Source organism: Ambystoma mexicanum, chromosome 6p, assembly GCF_040938575.1.
Source record: "Ambystoma mexicanum isolate Mex_15411 chromosome 6p, UKY_AmexF1_1, whole genome shotgun sequence".
Taxonomy (NCBI): Eukaryota; Metazoa; Chordata; class Amphibia; order Caudata; family Ambystomatidae; genus Ambystoma; species Ambystoma mexicanum.
The window spans coordinates 472,197,674-472,214,963 of NC_090935.1; the positions used below are offsets into that span (position 1 = coordinate 472,197,674).

At 42.4% G+C, this 17,290-nt stretch overlaps 1 protein-coding gene across 1 annotated transcript in view; it reads right to left on the reverse strand.

Moving 5' to 3' along the window:
• LOC138511528 (chondroitin sulfate proteoglycan 4-like) overlaps nt 1–17,290 on the reverse strand; it is a 479,770-nt gene that overhangs the window by 341,446 nt on the left and 121,034 nt on the right. The window lies entirely within an intron of this gene.

Here is a 17,290-nt window from a genome sequence, read left to right on the forward strand (position 1 = left end):
AACTGACATAGCCCAGAGCTGGAGTTCCTTTGAATTACTGATCCTTGACACTTTGTAACTTAAAAGTGAAGCATTTTCCCGTGTGGTGGAAAATTAAGTTTCTTTGTTGATTTTTCTTAGATTTGGTTTGACAGAGCTTGTCATTCAGGGGTCATGCTTGGTTTTGCTGAAGCACAATGGGGATATGAATGGGCATGGCTGGGCCTTATTAGTAACAGTAGTTTGAGGAAGAACAGATAAATATAGCATCAGAGCAGCATCATTTTAAGGTAAAATACCCCCTTTTCAATGGGGACTTTGGGCTGGCAGAAAAACTGCGCTGCTCTTTCACTCTATATCTTTTGCATATGTAAGAACACACGGGCAGGCTTCCTCAGTGTGCCCCCTTGTTCCCTCCTGTCCATGCCTGCTTGGCAAGATGGTGCAGCCATCTTTGTGTTGCTGCAAAACACAGTTTTGGTGCAATGGTGCTTACTGGAGCCAGCACAGCTGTTTTGTTGTTTCTGGTGAAATGCAACATGGTGATGTGGGGAAGTACAGCTGAGTTGGGTCAATATATCCCACAGGATATATGTCATAACACCTTAAAACGGACTCTGTGTCAGAACCCAATGGTTTAGGCAGTAGACTTCTCTAAAGAGTTTATATTACAGGCGGATGCCTCCCTTACAAGGTTAGAAGCAGTCCTGTCCCAAGTTTGCGATGGATTAGAACACCCCATCTTATTTGCAAGTCGCAAGCTTTTCCCACGTGAAAAACATTACTCTGTGTTGCAACTAGAGGCCCTTCCCATCAAGTGGGCCATTATCCATCTTAGATACTACCTATTAGGAAGAAAATGCATACTTGTTACAGACCACTCACCCCTAGTTTGGATTAGCCAAAGCAAAGATTACAATCCTCGGGTCATGCGATGGTTTCTATATTTGCAACCCTACGGCTTCACTGTGGAAATGACCAAGGGTATGTAGACTTCCTATCCCGGTTCCTCTGTGAAACGGCTGTGCTACATCGCATGGAGGAAGGGTATGTGAGAAACCTGAAGGTGTCTCACCCGCTAGCCCCCGGAGCTCTGTCATTCAGGTGGCCAGGAAATGGCCATTGCTATTGGATGCAGTACCTGGGGGTGGGCCAGTGGGGGAAGATCACCTGGATGGGGGGTCTTTGGGGAGTGTAAGTGGGACACCGATGGGCGAGATGCAGTACCCCATTCCTTATAACACCTTTTCCCCATGCTACCCCATATGATATTTAGAAGCTCTACCCCCCCACCCCTTTTCCAACACAAACACTTTTGTACACCGTGAAAGACAACAGACTAACACCAGAGACATTTACCTGACATGTCCCAACACAAGTGTCAGTCAGAATCAGGAAATTGACAATAACTACACACACCGGACAGCCCTTTCCCTTCCCACAGGGATAAAAGGCAGCGCACAACAGCACACTTTGAGCAAGGACAAACGCAAAAAGAGGTGGCTATTCCAGAATGGCAGTTCAAACTGAGGAAAAAGGCGGCAGGACCGGAAAGGACAACAAGGAGGGAGGTGCCCTTGCCCTTGCCCTTTTTGACCCAGACCTGCAAAGCCTCCGTGACAGGAATCAAGAGACCGGAACTACAGCTGACGTGTGGTATAACAGATGTCAACACTGCACGGACCCTCCCGCGCTGATAACCGAGGCAGGGAGACGCGCTTGCTCCCGTGGTACCATCCTTGACTCTAGAGACAAGAAATGACAAGGAGTTCAGCACAGCCGGAGGGAGTACCAATAGAAAACCGGATGGTGTTGAGCAAAGGTTGTAAATGGCAACATGATATGAACAAATAACTTGTGTGATACTGAACTTTTAAAATCCAGGGAAAGACCAGCTGCAGGGTGGTCCGGAGCTCCGTAGGTGCTCATTCGGAAAACTCTGGCTGGTCCCCTTTTCCTGTGAACATCATAGTACCCAGAAGCCGTAGGAAAGGCCGGCATAGAGAGTTAAGGTGGTCATACAAGGGTCGAGCCAAAATCCCTTGTACAATCAAAAGTCCTTAACCCATTACCAAAGTCTTGACATTGTGAAAGAGTTGTGTGCACCTGGCTGAAGGTAACGCTGTGCGCACAGTAAATGTGTGAAGCCTGACTTGGGGCTAAGAGAAAGCCTGACTGAGTGCTGGAAAAAGCTAAGGGAAGTGAATCCTGCAAGGTGTCACAACTAAGTGAACTGTGTTAAACTTGCAAGTGTGAACCCGGCTGAGGGATGTCCACAGTGAACAGTTGTTGAAAAAGACATTGAGACTCTTGAATACTACAGGTGATGATATTGGGAGTGAAAGGCCATAGTGAACCCGACTGAGGGAAGCCAACATTGCAAAAGGATCAGAGTCCAGTTGAAGGGGATCCACGGGTGAAGGGAAATCACCTGATGGGAAGATTACTGAAAGTAACTTTTGTTTTGTTGTTTCTAGCACATTAGGTCCTCTGAGGCAAGTGACTGTGTAAAAGAGACTTGGCCATGGAAGGTCATGATATTTTGGACATAAACTGTAAGCTCGTGCTTGAGAAGCCCAGGAGTGTGCTGTGAATCGAGAGTCCCGCCTTGTCCAGTGCTAAAAACGTGAGGAAGGGAGACCCTAGTCATACCATCCCGACTTATCATTTTGTGAACACTTCTTTACTTTTCTGGTGAACATTATCTCACACTATTTTGTAACTTAGCTGTAAGGATTGACCGCCTTATTATTATTTGATGGTTGTAGCTTGCGCCCATCTTAGATTTAGGTTTAGATTAGGCGTTTTTCTCACCCATTTATACAGTTTAATAAACACCCTTGAACTGTGATCAGTTGTGTCTGTCTTTACTGTTGCCAACATGAGTTCCTTACAGGGCATAGCGTAATACCACAAGTTCCATCCACTCAGAGATGTGGGGGTAGCATCGATGGATCTTCTGCACCGCCAAGTGGAAGAGCAGAGGCAAAATGTATTTTCCTTCCAAAATGCCACCAAGTTGTGTCTTTAGTGTTTTCTGCTCACCCCTACTAAGGGAGAGTCTTACCTTCCCCCCGGAAAGAAAGCAAATCATATCCAGTTTCTCCAGTGATGATTGCTATGTAGTATTTGGTTTAATTATAAACAAATGTCACGATATAGATCTACAACAATAGGCTTGTTAAATTTATATTATTTTATAATTGCTCTGCCTGGTAGACAAGCTGCAAACTGCTTTGGTGATCTGTGTATAACCAAGTAAAAGCAGGATGTCTTGTGGGATAAAATGCAAATAAAGTTATTTCATAAAGCAATTCATTACACTGCGTTTTTCCTTGAACATGCCCATGCCTCTTTACCACATACACAAATCTCACATTGAACAATTCAATACAAAAAAATATTTAACACCATAAATATTTTACCTGAATCAACCAATATTTCAACTCTTATTACAACTGTGAAAAACCAGAAGGTGTTTCACCGCCCAAACCCCGGGGATCCTTTGCTTAAGTGGCCAGGGCACGGCCATAGCCTTTGAATCTAAACCCTGGGGGTGGAAAAGTGCGGGAGGATCACCTGAGTGGGAGGTCCTCAGGGAGTAGGGCAGCGAGACCTGATGGCGGGACACACCCTTTGCACACCCCCTCTACCGTTTTGGGACATTTCCAAACACACAACATCTTCCCCTCCCCATTTTCTCATGATACTGGGAAGAAGAAGATACAAATTGGAGTAGTAAAGATTACCTGTATAAAACATTTTACGACACAGGTGAAAGACTACCACCCACTACCCTTATGTTGTCCTGCTAATGACATCAGGCAGGGTCAGGCACTTAATTGTAATCGTATACTCCTGACCCCTATTACATCTCCACACATGGTTAAAAGGAGGAACATTGAGACACACTGGAGGCGAGGCAAAGTACACAAAGGAACAGCAGTTTCGAGTCGGCAGCTGAATGAGGGGAGAAAGACGGCAAACCAAGAAGGGTTTGCAAGTAAGGGAAATACCCATGATCTTTTTGGCAAGAAACTGTTAATTTCAAGAAACCTTCGAGTCAGAAAGTGTAAGGCCAGGAAACCAGACTGAAGAATACTGCATTGTGTGTCAGAGATACCGACGGCCCCCCTGCGTAACTGACCAAGGCGTGGAGGAGTAGCAGCCACCGTGGTAGTGACCTTGGCTCCAAGAACAAAGAAGCGCCAGAGAGATCAACACAGCCAGTGAGTTGGGGAGACCGATGCAAGACCGGTATGTTTTGAAGTCAAGGTTGCAAGCGGAAACATTGTAAAACGAGCGCTGGAACAAACATTGATAAAACGTGTGTGATGAAAGACGCAGGTAAAGCTAAACTGCTTATGAATGTTTGAACTTGAGAAGGAAAGATACAATACCATTGATAAGAGTGGTCCAGCACCGTGAATGTGCTCAATTGAAGGTCTCTGTAAGGTATCCCGTCAAGAGAAACAAAAGTAGAAAATTGATGAGAACATTGTGCAGAAATGAATCGAAGTGGTCCTGCGATGGTTTGAGCAAAACCCATCGCCCATTCGAAAGTCTTTGATTTTGATATAAAAAGGATCCAAGCCCAAACGAGGAAGATCAAGTGTAAACATTTTGGTAAAAAGGGGGTCCAAGCATGAACGAGGGAGATCCATGGTCTGAGCCCGAACGAGGGAGATCAAGTATAAATATTGTGGTAAAAAGGGGGTCCAAGCCTGAAGGAGGGAGACCCATGATGAACACTGGAAGCAAGAACCAGAGTATGTGAAGATCCTGATAGGAATGGAACTTTGATAGTTGTTTGTTACGACAGGCCCTCTGCAGTAAGAGACTGTTATTGGAAAATAGACTTTTGCAGAAGGCCTTGATATCTATGCTTTGAACTGTATCCTCGTGGCAGAGAAGCCAGAGTGTTACGAAGCTCGAACAGGCCACCTTGCCCCATGTGGTAAATGTGGGGAAGGGAAGCCAACTGCTCGACCATCCAGACACATTATTTCTTGAACTTTTCTTTTTGCATAAACTATTGTCTCACACCTTTTTTTGTATATAGAAGTAAGGATTGGCAATAGGTTAATTAGTATAGGCACGTTCATTATGACAGAGATCGACTAGGACTGCGTTATTATTTGATGGTCGTAGCTTGCTCCCATCCTTAGATTTAGGTTAGATAGGAGTTCAACCAACCCACTGAAGGTCAATAAACACCCTTGAACTGTGATCACTTGTGTCTGTCTTCACTGTTTGATACCATGCCTTCCTTACACAACCAAGCATGTGTGCACGTTGAATGCAATACATTCAAAGAACCACCAGAAAATCCAAATAGGAAAATACAAAAAGAAACATTAAGATACAATAAATATATATTCATAATACATCAGTTTCAAGTTGTGTGTGTAACCACCAAAAAAAACAAAAAAAAGTTAGCCAAGTGAAAAGTCTGGTTTCATTGGTTAAACCCGATTTTTAAAAGTAAGAAACGAGAGTAGAGGGTCATCAAGCTGGGACCATTGATCATTGTCTTCTGAATATAGATAATAAAATAGTATCTTGAGATCCCCCATTGATGCTAGCTTCGACAAAATCAGTTTTTTATACTTCAGTTATGTCTTCCCCAGGACCCATTATTTCCTTACCAAAAAAAGGAAATTCCGTTTCAGATGTTGTGAGCGTAAAGTCCACTGACAAGCACTAATCCATTGAGAATTAATAATGTTTACCTCTCTGTTATTTTCTGGCAAGCAAGGACTCGATATGTCTTTAAAGAAAAGGAATTTTTATTTCATTCTAAGGCCTATAGTTGCCTGAAAGGAATCCAAATAATAAATATAATGAGAACGTTTTATTCCTTAATGTTTTTAATGGTGTGTTGGCATAGTCTGTCCGATAAACAAAAACATATTTGTATCTTTTAACTATGTCAATATGTGGAGAAACTTGTAATTGTGTTGGTTCTCAGAAATTGATTAATGTTATGTTGTATTAGGTTAAGTGTCGTGCCACGCATGATAACCTCTCTGTTTTGGCTCATTAACGGGAAAGAATTCTTCCTACTTGAATCATGCGATTGGCATTGTGCACGTAAATACAACATCCGTCATCAATCAGAGAGCTGCTTCCTCTCTGCTCTCGAGTCTTCCTTTTAATAGTCATGTGATAGATGTTGTGTGTGATGTCCATCATCGCTCCAAAGGCAGCCTTCTCTCTGCTCTACCTTATTGTGGCGCTCAATATACTTGAGGTCATATGATCGACGTTGTGCATATGAATACAGCATCTCTCATTCTTATTTCTCTTGCTCCTTTAAAGTGAAAACTGTATTTAAAGACTTCTTCCCATTCTGTTATATCAAAATGGCACGGGATGTACTGTAAAAGCAGCTCATTTGTTGTTACATAATCACTTATACCATATAATACTGAACAAATGATCTCCAATTTGTGGAGCGATCATAATGTTCTCATATTTTGGGCCTTATCAAGAGTTGGGCGGTAACGCCAGCGCTATTAGCGCCGCCGTTAATAGCCCTACCGCCAAACCCCCTGGCGCTAATGGCGCCGGATCATGGGTTTGGCAGAACGGGAAATACCCATTCCCCATTGAGCCCATTCGGGAATGCCCCATTCCCCATTGGGCTCAATGGGGAAATTTCACTCTCTTACCGCTGGCGGATTTCCCGCCGGCAGTAAGAGCGTGAATTTCTGGCCGATTTCCCCCAGCTAATAGCTGGGGGGAAATCAGCCGTAGCCGTGATTTGGTGGACCCTTAAATGCAGCGGTAATAGCGCTACCTCCGCATTTAAGGGTTACCGCCAAACTCGTGATGAGGCCCTCTATCTGACTGGAGAGCCCATAGTGCCTGAAAAGAAATGGGACACTTTTTCGGATACATCATCAGTGTCAGACCAAGAGCAAGATCCATATGGAGGAAGGCGATACAGAAGATGTTTTTAAGCAGAGGCCATTACAGAAGAAGATCAGGAGGGGATTTCCCTCCACCCAATCAAATATTCCCTCAGGCAGAACCTCTATCTCAATTAGAGATTTTTCTGACCAGGAGGAAAGCCTACCAGAGATGACAAGAAACTCAGCTATCGCTTATATCTTTTCTAAAACACTTACCAGAAATTATTTAGAGATTATGGAGAAGAGTCTTTCATTTGTCATCAAAAATGACAGTGAAAAAGGGACAATTCTTCAGAAAAGTCAGATTGGGTGACTACTTTGGAACAAATACAAATATAAATAACTCGCCCAGTTTATCAGGCCTTACAACTTTCAGACCGAAGTCTGACTTTGTACCACCCAACAACATGATCTCAAAGAGGTTTTGACTTTTGAAAAAATCATAAAAGTTTTTGGGTGGATTTGTAAGCCCTCTAATCAGAGAATGCATAGAAAATGCTTCAATTTCAAAAAGGCAGAATGGGATAGTGTAAAATCGCTTAGAACTGATGACTCTACAGTAATAAGAAAATTCAGACAATGGCGGGGTATAGTTATGTTGGATGCTGATAAATATGACACTGAAGAACAAAAACTCCTAGATAATCAGGACATTATCACAGACTCACAGAGGACCCCATTAATACCATTTGGGAACAAATAGCTGAGATAATCTCTCATGGTGCAGAGATGGGCTTCTTGAGTAAGAAAGAATCTGAATCTCATACAGCTAAGAAGCCCAATCTTCTATGTGCCAAAAATACATAAGGGCATTAGAAATCCGCCTGGCAGACCCATCATCTTTCTATGCAGGACAATCTTGAAACCAACAGGAAAGTGTATTGATTTCTTTCTAAAACCCATAGCACGTAAAACAAATACAAACTTAGCAGATTCCACAGATGATATTAAACAGGTAGAGGGTATGACCTATGACCATATTAGGGAACTTTTAGTGACCATGGATATTGAGTCGCTTCACTCAAACATACCACAAGAAGAAGCATTACGCGGAATGTGAGACTATTTGGAAGAGAGAGATCTTACTCAGTCCCTGATTATTCTTGAACTGTTGGATGTTGCATGAAGCAAAACGACTTTAGATTTAGGTAATCATATTACATGAAAATCAATGGTACTGCAATGGGGGCAGCTTTTGCCCCTACTTTGCTAATTTGTAGATGACCACATTTGAAGAGCTATATGTTCTAGCTGAGAAGAATCCTTTTTGTTTAGCAACTAAGTTCTTCAAAAGGTGTATTGACAGTATTCTATTAATATGGGATACCAAGAAAGGACACATCAATCAATTCTGAGAATGGATCAGCCAGCTAAACCCTACCTACGATTCAACTCTGTAACCAACAATAAAGATATAGCATTTCTAGACTTGACCATCAAAGCCTTAGGCGGTTCTCTAGGAGTGAGCCTATTCAGAAAAGCAACAGAATGGAAGGCAACTCTGCATTATGACAGTTTTCACGCACAAGCCCTTAAAAACAACATCCCATATGGACAATTTTTGAGGGCCAGAAGAAACTGCAATACTATCAGTGACTTTATGGAATAAGCTGACATTATCTCCACCAGATTAGTGGAAAGAGCTAGGTCCCAGGATATACCCACCCAATTTCAACCTCCTCAAAAAGATGACAAATTAGTTTGTTTCACAACGTTTAAAGTATTCAGCAATGACATCAGAAGGTTAGTTCTCAAAAGTTGGGGAACATTTTACAATTGGACAATCCAGACCTTGCACGCCCTCTATTTGCGTTTCGGAAAGTTTTCCCCATGTGAGCCTTATTGCTGTGATTGCAGAGCTGTGAGCATGCCAGAGACTGAGCATAGAAGCAAGAGGCAAGCCAAGGCTCCTGGGAGGAAAAGGAACTCCCAAGGCGAGTGGACAGACCGAGACACCTGTGCAGGAGAAGGGTGTGTGTCCCGGTTACCCAGAAGCAGTACTGGAAGCCGGGAAAGCAGTGCAACCTGCAAAGCAAGTTTCTAAAAAGCCGGTGAGTGAAGCACAGCATTCTAACACCTTGCGCAAGCCTTGCTGGTTACGGTTTCCAACTCCTAATTGAGTCACATATGACTTTATGCGAGCAGAAGTTGTTCTTTCTATTCAAAGTACTGTTCACAATGAAAATGTATCACTCACGTACACTGTGTAACTTTGGAAATCTACTTTGAAAGAATGTTGCCTGTGCAGAATTGTGATTCCCAAAGGAAGTCAGAACCTTATCCGTTTCCGTTACATGGAAATACAATTCTCTCTTCATCTTGAAAGCTACTTTAAAGAGATGCCGCATGTTCCTAGTTTGTGTTTTCAACTAAAAGCCTGAATCCTATATTGTATGCAGAAGGGACACTCTTTCTATTTCTACAAAGTAAAGACTTTAAACTATTGTAGAGAAAAACAAGCATTACCAAAGCCAAGAGGCAAACCCTTTTTATATTGAAACCAACCTTTCCAAGAGCTAAAGAGGCATCCAACTGCTCCCTGAAGTCATTAACACTTAAGTGGTCTAAAATACAAGTATAACAGTATTACCTAAAGCTGTGGGAGTGGCACCAAGGCTTTTGGCTAATTACTTGGGGTTGATAACTAACAGAAAGGTGTGAGTAAAATCAGGGGGAGGGGAAATAACTGCATGTGAAGAATATTCTGGAGGCAGACATAACCTATGGTGTCAACAAACTTTGGAGCTAGAAAGAAGTGAGTCTAGTGGGCAGAACCAGATTATTATGGAAGACAGACAGGAGAGGCAAAGAGGCTGCCCCTTTGAGAAATTCTTGAAAAGGAAGAGCGCCTTGCCTACCTGAAGAGGTTGAAGAGTCTTGTCAAAATCTGCCTAACAATTCAAAGTACTGAGCTGTGGTAGTAGTACTTAAACGGTGGTGGTATACAAAGTTGTCAGAAGATGTAACCTTGAAGTGGTATGAACCAACTATGTACTGTGGGACAAAGGTGACTGCTCTCATGGTATCAACAGTAGAGGTATGATTATTGAAGTCGAAGTAGTAGCACACGGAAAAACATCCTGACAAATATACCAATGTAAATTGTTATGACAAAGTCCTAACTGTTGATTAAGAACTGTGTGTGACAGTGTGGAATAGTCTACCTCCTTTTGAACTGTGGCAAACTATATAGAAGAAGAGACAATTTATCATAACCAGCTACCATTGGTGCCAATTCTTTTCCGGAAGTTGGAAGAGAATTGTTTGTCCAGGAACAAAAATGTGTTACCAGTGAATTTTTATTTGATTAACTTTTTTCTTTGACTTGGAACTATCAAGCACTGGTTCAAAACCTTTCTTTTCACTTTGTTGAACAGTATGAGTTGACTTTAAACCTTGGAGAAGGGACCTTACCCAGGACAGGAGAAGGCCATTCAAACAGTGCGTTTATATTGTTTACTATATTGTGTCACTATTTATATTCTCTGCATTTGTCTGTTTAGTGTTAGGGCAAGTTATTTCATGCTTGAGGATCTCCCTGTAGCTGTTAGACTAGGCAGCAAATTCCTTTGTAAAGTAGGGCAAGCAAGGTATTTTCTTTATATAATTTTATTAATAAAATGGCATATTTTGAGAATCTACAAGCGGTTGTCCGCCTCGCACAAGTGAACCCTCACACAGTAAACATGTCATTTATATTATACAAATCCCATACAATAAAATGTAAGTGAAATATACTCTAGGACAGTCAGAACTCACATTGTGGAACATAGATCGAGGACTTGGACTAAAAATCATATATCAGAAAGAAATAGGCCAGATGATTTGAAATGTTGGGCAATTGAAAAGGTGTATAGTTAAGACTGGTACATGCTTGAAGAGAGATTAGTTTCATGGGAACAATTCTGTCTTAGTCATATCCAGAGCTTTGTTGTTGGATTAAACAGCCATGATGAATGCCATCAATTGGGATGTGTATGATAGATGAACCTCTCTTTTTCTTCCAATTTGCACAAAGCATAAAATATGACATTATGAACGCTCCATGAATTGGGCATAATTTGTAAAGTATTTTTGTAATTGCTCTTATGTAATGAAGTAGCAATAAATTGGCTTAATTACGGTATAAGTGATTAGGTAATGAAGTAGCAATACATTGGCTTAATTACGGTATAAGTGATTAGGTAACAACAAATTAGCTGCTTTTATTGTAAATCCCGTGCCATTTTGATATTAACAGAACAGGAAGCGGTCTTTAAATACTGTGTTCACTATAAAACGCCTGATACCTGAATAGTGAAAGAAAGAAGAGTGTTATTTATATGCAGGACGTCGGTCATGTGACCTCACGTGTATTGAGCTCCACAACAAGTTAGATCAGAGAGAAGGCTGCCATTGAGGCGATGATGGACGTAATGCACAATGTCTATCACATGACTATTAACAGGAAGAATTAAGAGCAGTGGAGGAGGCGGCTCTCCGATTGATGAACAGACATTGCGTTTACACATATGATGTCAATCCCATGATTCAAGTAGGACAAATTCTTGCCTGTAAAACAGAAAGGTTATCGCAGCGGCGTCATGGAAAAACATGGATATATATCCTTTGGTGGAGGTAATCTATTCATCTTTAAGTGACGCTGAAATTATTGCAAGAAATCTACATTAAAATAATTAAAAACAACAACAAAGCCCAAAACCTCGAAAAAACAAATCTGCATTTCTTTCTTCACTTATTTTTTTAAATGCAGGGGGACACTCCCACAGATCACTGCCCTATTTTTATTCCCTTCCCATTCCCCCATTATTTTTTTTTTAAATGCTAAATTGCTGCAAAAAAATCTGTGAAACTAATTCACTGTTTTCATCCTCATCATTTTGGCATTCGTTTTTTTTTAATGCAATACCGTTCCAATGAGATAGAAGTGAGCAAAAATTTAAAACAACATGATTTGACTCCGCAGATAGACAAAGAATAGCTGCATTAGCATGGAATCAGAGGTCTCATGCATATAAAGCAATTTCTGAACCAACACAATTACAAGTTGCTCCACATACTGAGAGTTAAAAGATTTTTTTTTAAAGTGTTTATTGGACTGACTATGCTAACATACCTTTTAAAAAAAAGAGGACTAAAACATACTTATTTCGTTTACTTTTTGTACCTTTCACGCTACTATTGTCAGTCTAGAAATACGGATACCTCTACTTTGAGACCACAAAACGAATTTCGGTGGCCGTGGGCCAACCGTCTCATGCACGATACGACAGAATATAGGTTTTCGAGTTTGCCAATGACCGACCATTTTGATGTAACAAGAATCGCCATTTTGTTTTCTAACCATTGCTCATTGCTTTCTGTCCTATTGCTTCGCAGTATATTTTCCGCTTACACTGCTCGACTGTAGAACATTGTTGTCTGTATGTGAAAAGGATAAGGCTGCAGGGCCGTGAGGATAACAAGAGTTCGCTGAAACACAAACGTAGGCAGCGCCAGGAAGAATGCCCGGCTCCCTCCTTAATGTAGCCTTGAAGTAGAGCTGCAGGGCATTTAATCATTTCACAGCTGCCAGCCAGTCTCGTAATATGGTAGAATATGTTGGAATAATACCGCTAAAGGAATGAATTATGCTTTTCTAACGGCCCCCCTTTGCTGAGCCCGCTAGAGCATGTCAGCTCCCAGGACGCGAATAGCACCTGATAGATAGCAAGGTCCGGAATGCATCCCCCCTGCCCCCCTGTATGTAGTTCGCTTCCAAGAACAGAAGCGCCATGTTCTATTCAATAACCGAAAGATGCCTTCGCACTCACAAATTGCAAATTGTTACTAGAATAGATGTTTGAAGCTGTCATAGTGGTCGGAGATGTCCATCATCACACCAAGTTCAAAGAAACCCAATAAAAGGGGGTGTTAAACATGTCATAGGTGATTGTTTGATATGCATTTTGTATATATGTAACTGATGTACGTAATTCACTCTCTTGCGTCCCTCGAGGTCTAGAGATACACATCGCAGGGCGTGAGACCGAGTTGGCCAACTGAGACTTTTGCTTTGCAATAAAACCCTAGCTTTGGGAATACAACCTCGTGTCTGGCGTCTCTAACGTGTGTGGTGACCCGCCTTGTTTCCATAGACGTTAGGGTCCCCTAGGGGCCCCTTTCACTATGGGCCTTAAAACAGAATACAAATGACTTTCTTTAAAAGAATGAAGACATATGAAGACATATTGGGCCTCATAACGACTTAGGCGGTAGCCATGCCGCTATTGGCGGCATGACTGCCGCCGAAATCGCGTCCGGGTCCTGGTTCCCAGAATGGGGAATTACCGGACCATTCCCAGTTTGGAGGGCCCGGTAATTCCTCCCTCCAGGAACCCAGGCCCGGACCTTCCCCATTCCCATCTGAGCCCCCATAGGGCTCAATGGGAATGGGAGAGGGTGCAAACAATGGGCCGATTACGAGCGGCCCGTTGTTTGCTCCCTCTTCCCCTCGCGGGACACGGTAAGCACACCTGGTTTGACCAGGCGTTACTTACCGGGTCCGGCGAGGGGAGCTTGTAATGAGGCGGAACGGGTTTAACGGGTCCGCCTCCTTGAGCGGATCCCGTTAACCCGTTCCGCCTTACTCGTAATGAGGCCCATTGAGTCCTCTCTTCCCAGAAAATAACAGAGATGCAAATACCATTAATTCTGAATGGATTACTGCTTGCCAGTCGACTTTACACTTGCAACATCTAAAACTGAATTTCCTTTTTCAGTAGGAAATAATGGGTCCTGACGAAGACATCAGAAGAACATTCTACCACCTTCCTTACCCCTACTGTCTGCCCCCCTCCTTAGGCCCCCTTCCCTCACCCTCTTTGTGAGGCAAAAAACCCCGGGGGCATTTTCGACTCCTCTCTCACCTTCTCACCTCATTTTGCTGAACTTGCCAAGAAGGCTCACTTTCAGCTTCCCCACCTCAGAGGCATTCTCCCTTTCCTCACCTTCCACTCAATCAATGTCTCTAGAGCTCTGGTTCTCTCCAGCTTAGATTACTGTAGCCTTTTCCTCAATCTACTTTTTTCCTCCTTCCGCTCTCCAACTAATCCAGAATAATACTGAGATGCATCCTTGGCCTCAAGGAAAGGTACTGCATCTCTCCAGCCCTAAAAGCTCTCCACTGGCTCCCAGTGACTGCAAGGATCAAATTCAAGACCTTCTGAATCATCCACAAGTCTTTCCGGGGCCTGGGACCATGCTTCTTTCAACCCTTTCTCACTAAATAGTGCCTTGCCAGAGCCCTTAGGTCTTCCAGCTCTAACTCTCTGCAGGTCAGACGTTTCTCCAAGCAAAGAGTGGGGGTAGATCTCCTTCTTCGGTAGGAGCTTCCTTCTGGAATGGCCTCCCTGCCCCTCTCAGACGTGAGCCGGAGCTCCTTAAGTTCCAGAAGCACCTCAAGACCTTCCTCTTTGCCTCCTCCTTCCCTCTCCTCCGTCCTTGCTAATGCCCACCCCGCTGATGCGCCTGGCTGCCTGGTCCATTCTAAGTCACACAGGGTCCAGGCCCCCTGTGGCCAGTCTGCCTCAGCACCCTGCACTAGCCTTTGGGCACCCTTTCCCGGTCAGACTACTGAGTCTAGTCCACCCCCCTCCTCGCACTGCCTGACCCTCACCCCACCCCCCCCTCCATATCACTTGCCCTCCAGACCTCACCAAGCAGTTGCCCCCCAGGCCTACCCTAAAACTTACCCAGCCCCTGTAGCCTCTTGCTTCCTGCTCGCCACCTGCTCCTCCCCTTACCCTACACCTCACCCAGCCCTTCCACCACCCCCTGCACTTACGTTTGCTGCACTTGTATGATCTAAATGTCACAGGGCCCTGTAGGGCTGGTTATTGTTGCTTTTATTCTCATCTGTTCCCTTTCCCCCCACCTTAGTCTTGTGGAGCATGGAATCACTTTCTGCTGTATAGGCGCTATACAAATGTTCAATAAATAAAAATAAATGAAATATCTAAAGTGAATGGGGGATCTCATGATACTATTTTATGATCGATAATCACAAGACAATGGTCTCAGCTAGTTGACACTATCTTTTTTACTTTTAATAATTATATTTCAAATGATGACCAATGAAATCAGACTTTACCCTTGTGTAACTTTTTTTGTTGTGTTTGGTGGTTAGTCATACAACTTGAAACTGGTGTATTATGATTGTATATTAATTGTGTATTAATGTTTACTTCTGGATTTTCCTATTTGGGTTTTGTTTGGTGGTTATTTGTCTTGAATTTCTTGTGTTCAATGTACACACTTGCTTGATTGTAATATGAGATAGAATATTTATGGTATTAAATATATTATTTCTATAGATGTGTACATTGTGAGGTTTGTGTATGTGTGTATGTGGGAAAGAGCCATGGGCATGTTCAGGAAAAAACATAGTATTATTAATTGCTTTATGAAACAACTTTAGTTACAATGTATCCCAAAAGACATCCTGCTCTTACTTGGTTATTTAATTCTCCTGGTGTCATTGGGCTATGGGGACACTGCACCTTTATGGTTTGGTGGTTGATCTATGTGTACATGTAACCCCTTGTTCTTGGTGTAAGACAGTCACTACTGGTGGGCAACCATTTCTATTTAGCATAAGGCGAATTGTGAAGTAATGAAAGCTATTTCACTTTTTTACGTATCCACCGATGTGCTCGCACACGACGAGCAGGTGTAGTTAGCAGGCGTTACCCAGACAAAGCCATTGAAATAAGGAGAAATCTGTCTGATTAGTGGATCATTTAAAAATAAAAATGTAGAAATGTGCCTATTTGCACCAAACGCATAGCTAACAAAAGTCATGCACTGATGGACACTTGTCAGTTTAAAGCACCTATACACAGAACAGGAGTCAACTGACCCTTCAGAAGATCTAGTAGACTAGTGACTTTGGTCCGATAGCTGCAACGTCAGCCATGTGCTGTAAGAGGGCTAAACAGATATACATTAACATAACATCGACATTTCTGGAAAATGCTAGAGCTTCCAAATGAGAAGATACTACAGTGGGCTGGCAATTGTGCCATGATGAAGTCCCCGCAACACACACTCTGCAAGGCTACACTGGCAAATGAGCGAATGACCTCAAACAACATGCATACATCCTGCAAACGTACACACATTTGAGTAGAGGGTTGGGGCACTTTAAAAAAAAAAAGAAATACTGAACTATCTTCTGTAACAAAACATACTTCCGACCTCTTCTGAAACAGAAAATAGAAAGTACATCCAGAGACATGTGTAGCTGTAGCGGGAAATTGCCACATGCAGAACTTCCAAAAACAATGACTAGACAAGAAGGAAAGACTGAGGAACTAGTCAAGCAACTAAACATGAATGACTGACTTTTTACATTTCAAATATAAGAGGACGTCAAAGGGATAATTTACTCTGCAGTTCTAGTCACTGAATTGTGAGGCAAACTGGGGAACTAAAGTCATATTTTCTATCGAAGCTTCTAAACATACATTTTCACCTTTGACCCTACATTCACATGTCCAGGTCTCACAAAGTTTAACACACTAATATCTCTCCATATGCAACCAGGATTTTGCATTGTTATAATTTTTCTATGCCGACAGGGTTTAATTTTCACAATTTATAAAACACTCCTGAAAACCCAGTTGATTCAATTAACCTTCAAATGACAAATGCCAAAACTTCGATCTGCCCAGGTTTGCATCGATACTTTAAACACATGATTCAAACACTTGGCTAGCATTTGAGATAGCAAACATCTCATTTCAAATCAATTTATTGCTTAGCATTTTATTTCAGCTAAAAAGCCTTAACAATACAACAACAAAAAAGGCATGCAAAAAGACAATGCATTTCATACAATTCGTAGTTAAACATATGAAAGAAATTATACAAATATTTGTTGTCTCAGGATCAAAATTAAGATGTGACAGGCAGAAGCTAAAAAGCAGCTCCTAGGTATCCAGCATTAACCATTGACCAAGATCGACCATTGAGGAACCAGGAGCTAGTACACAGCGTTCCGCAAATATAACTTCCACATAAGATGCACATATATCGCTTTGACCATTATTTACGACCCCTTATGATTCAAATGTCGTGTACATGTGTCCTAATGTTTATTTATAGATTGCCACAAACATGCAGAGATAAATCCACATAGGTTTGTTTGTTTGGCATCAGTTGACCTGGGGAGCCAAAACTAGCTCCTGGCAGCTGTTGGTGTCAAGCTAACCAGGCTCCTCTAGCTATAGGGAAGATAGCTCAGGGGCAAGGCGCTCATCTTGGAAACAAGACGACGCAAAGCAACACAGGTTCAATCCCGGTCCACGCTTGGAAACCTCTGGGTATTAAGCGCGTTATAAATAACCAATTAC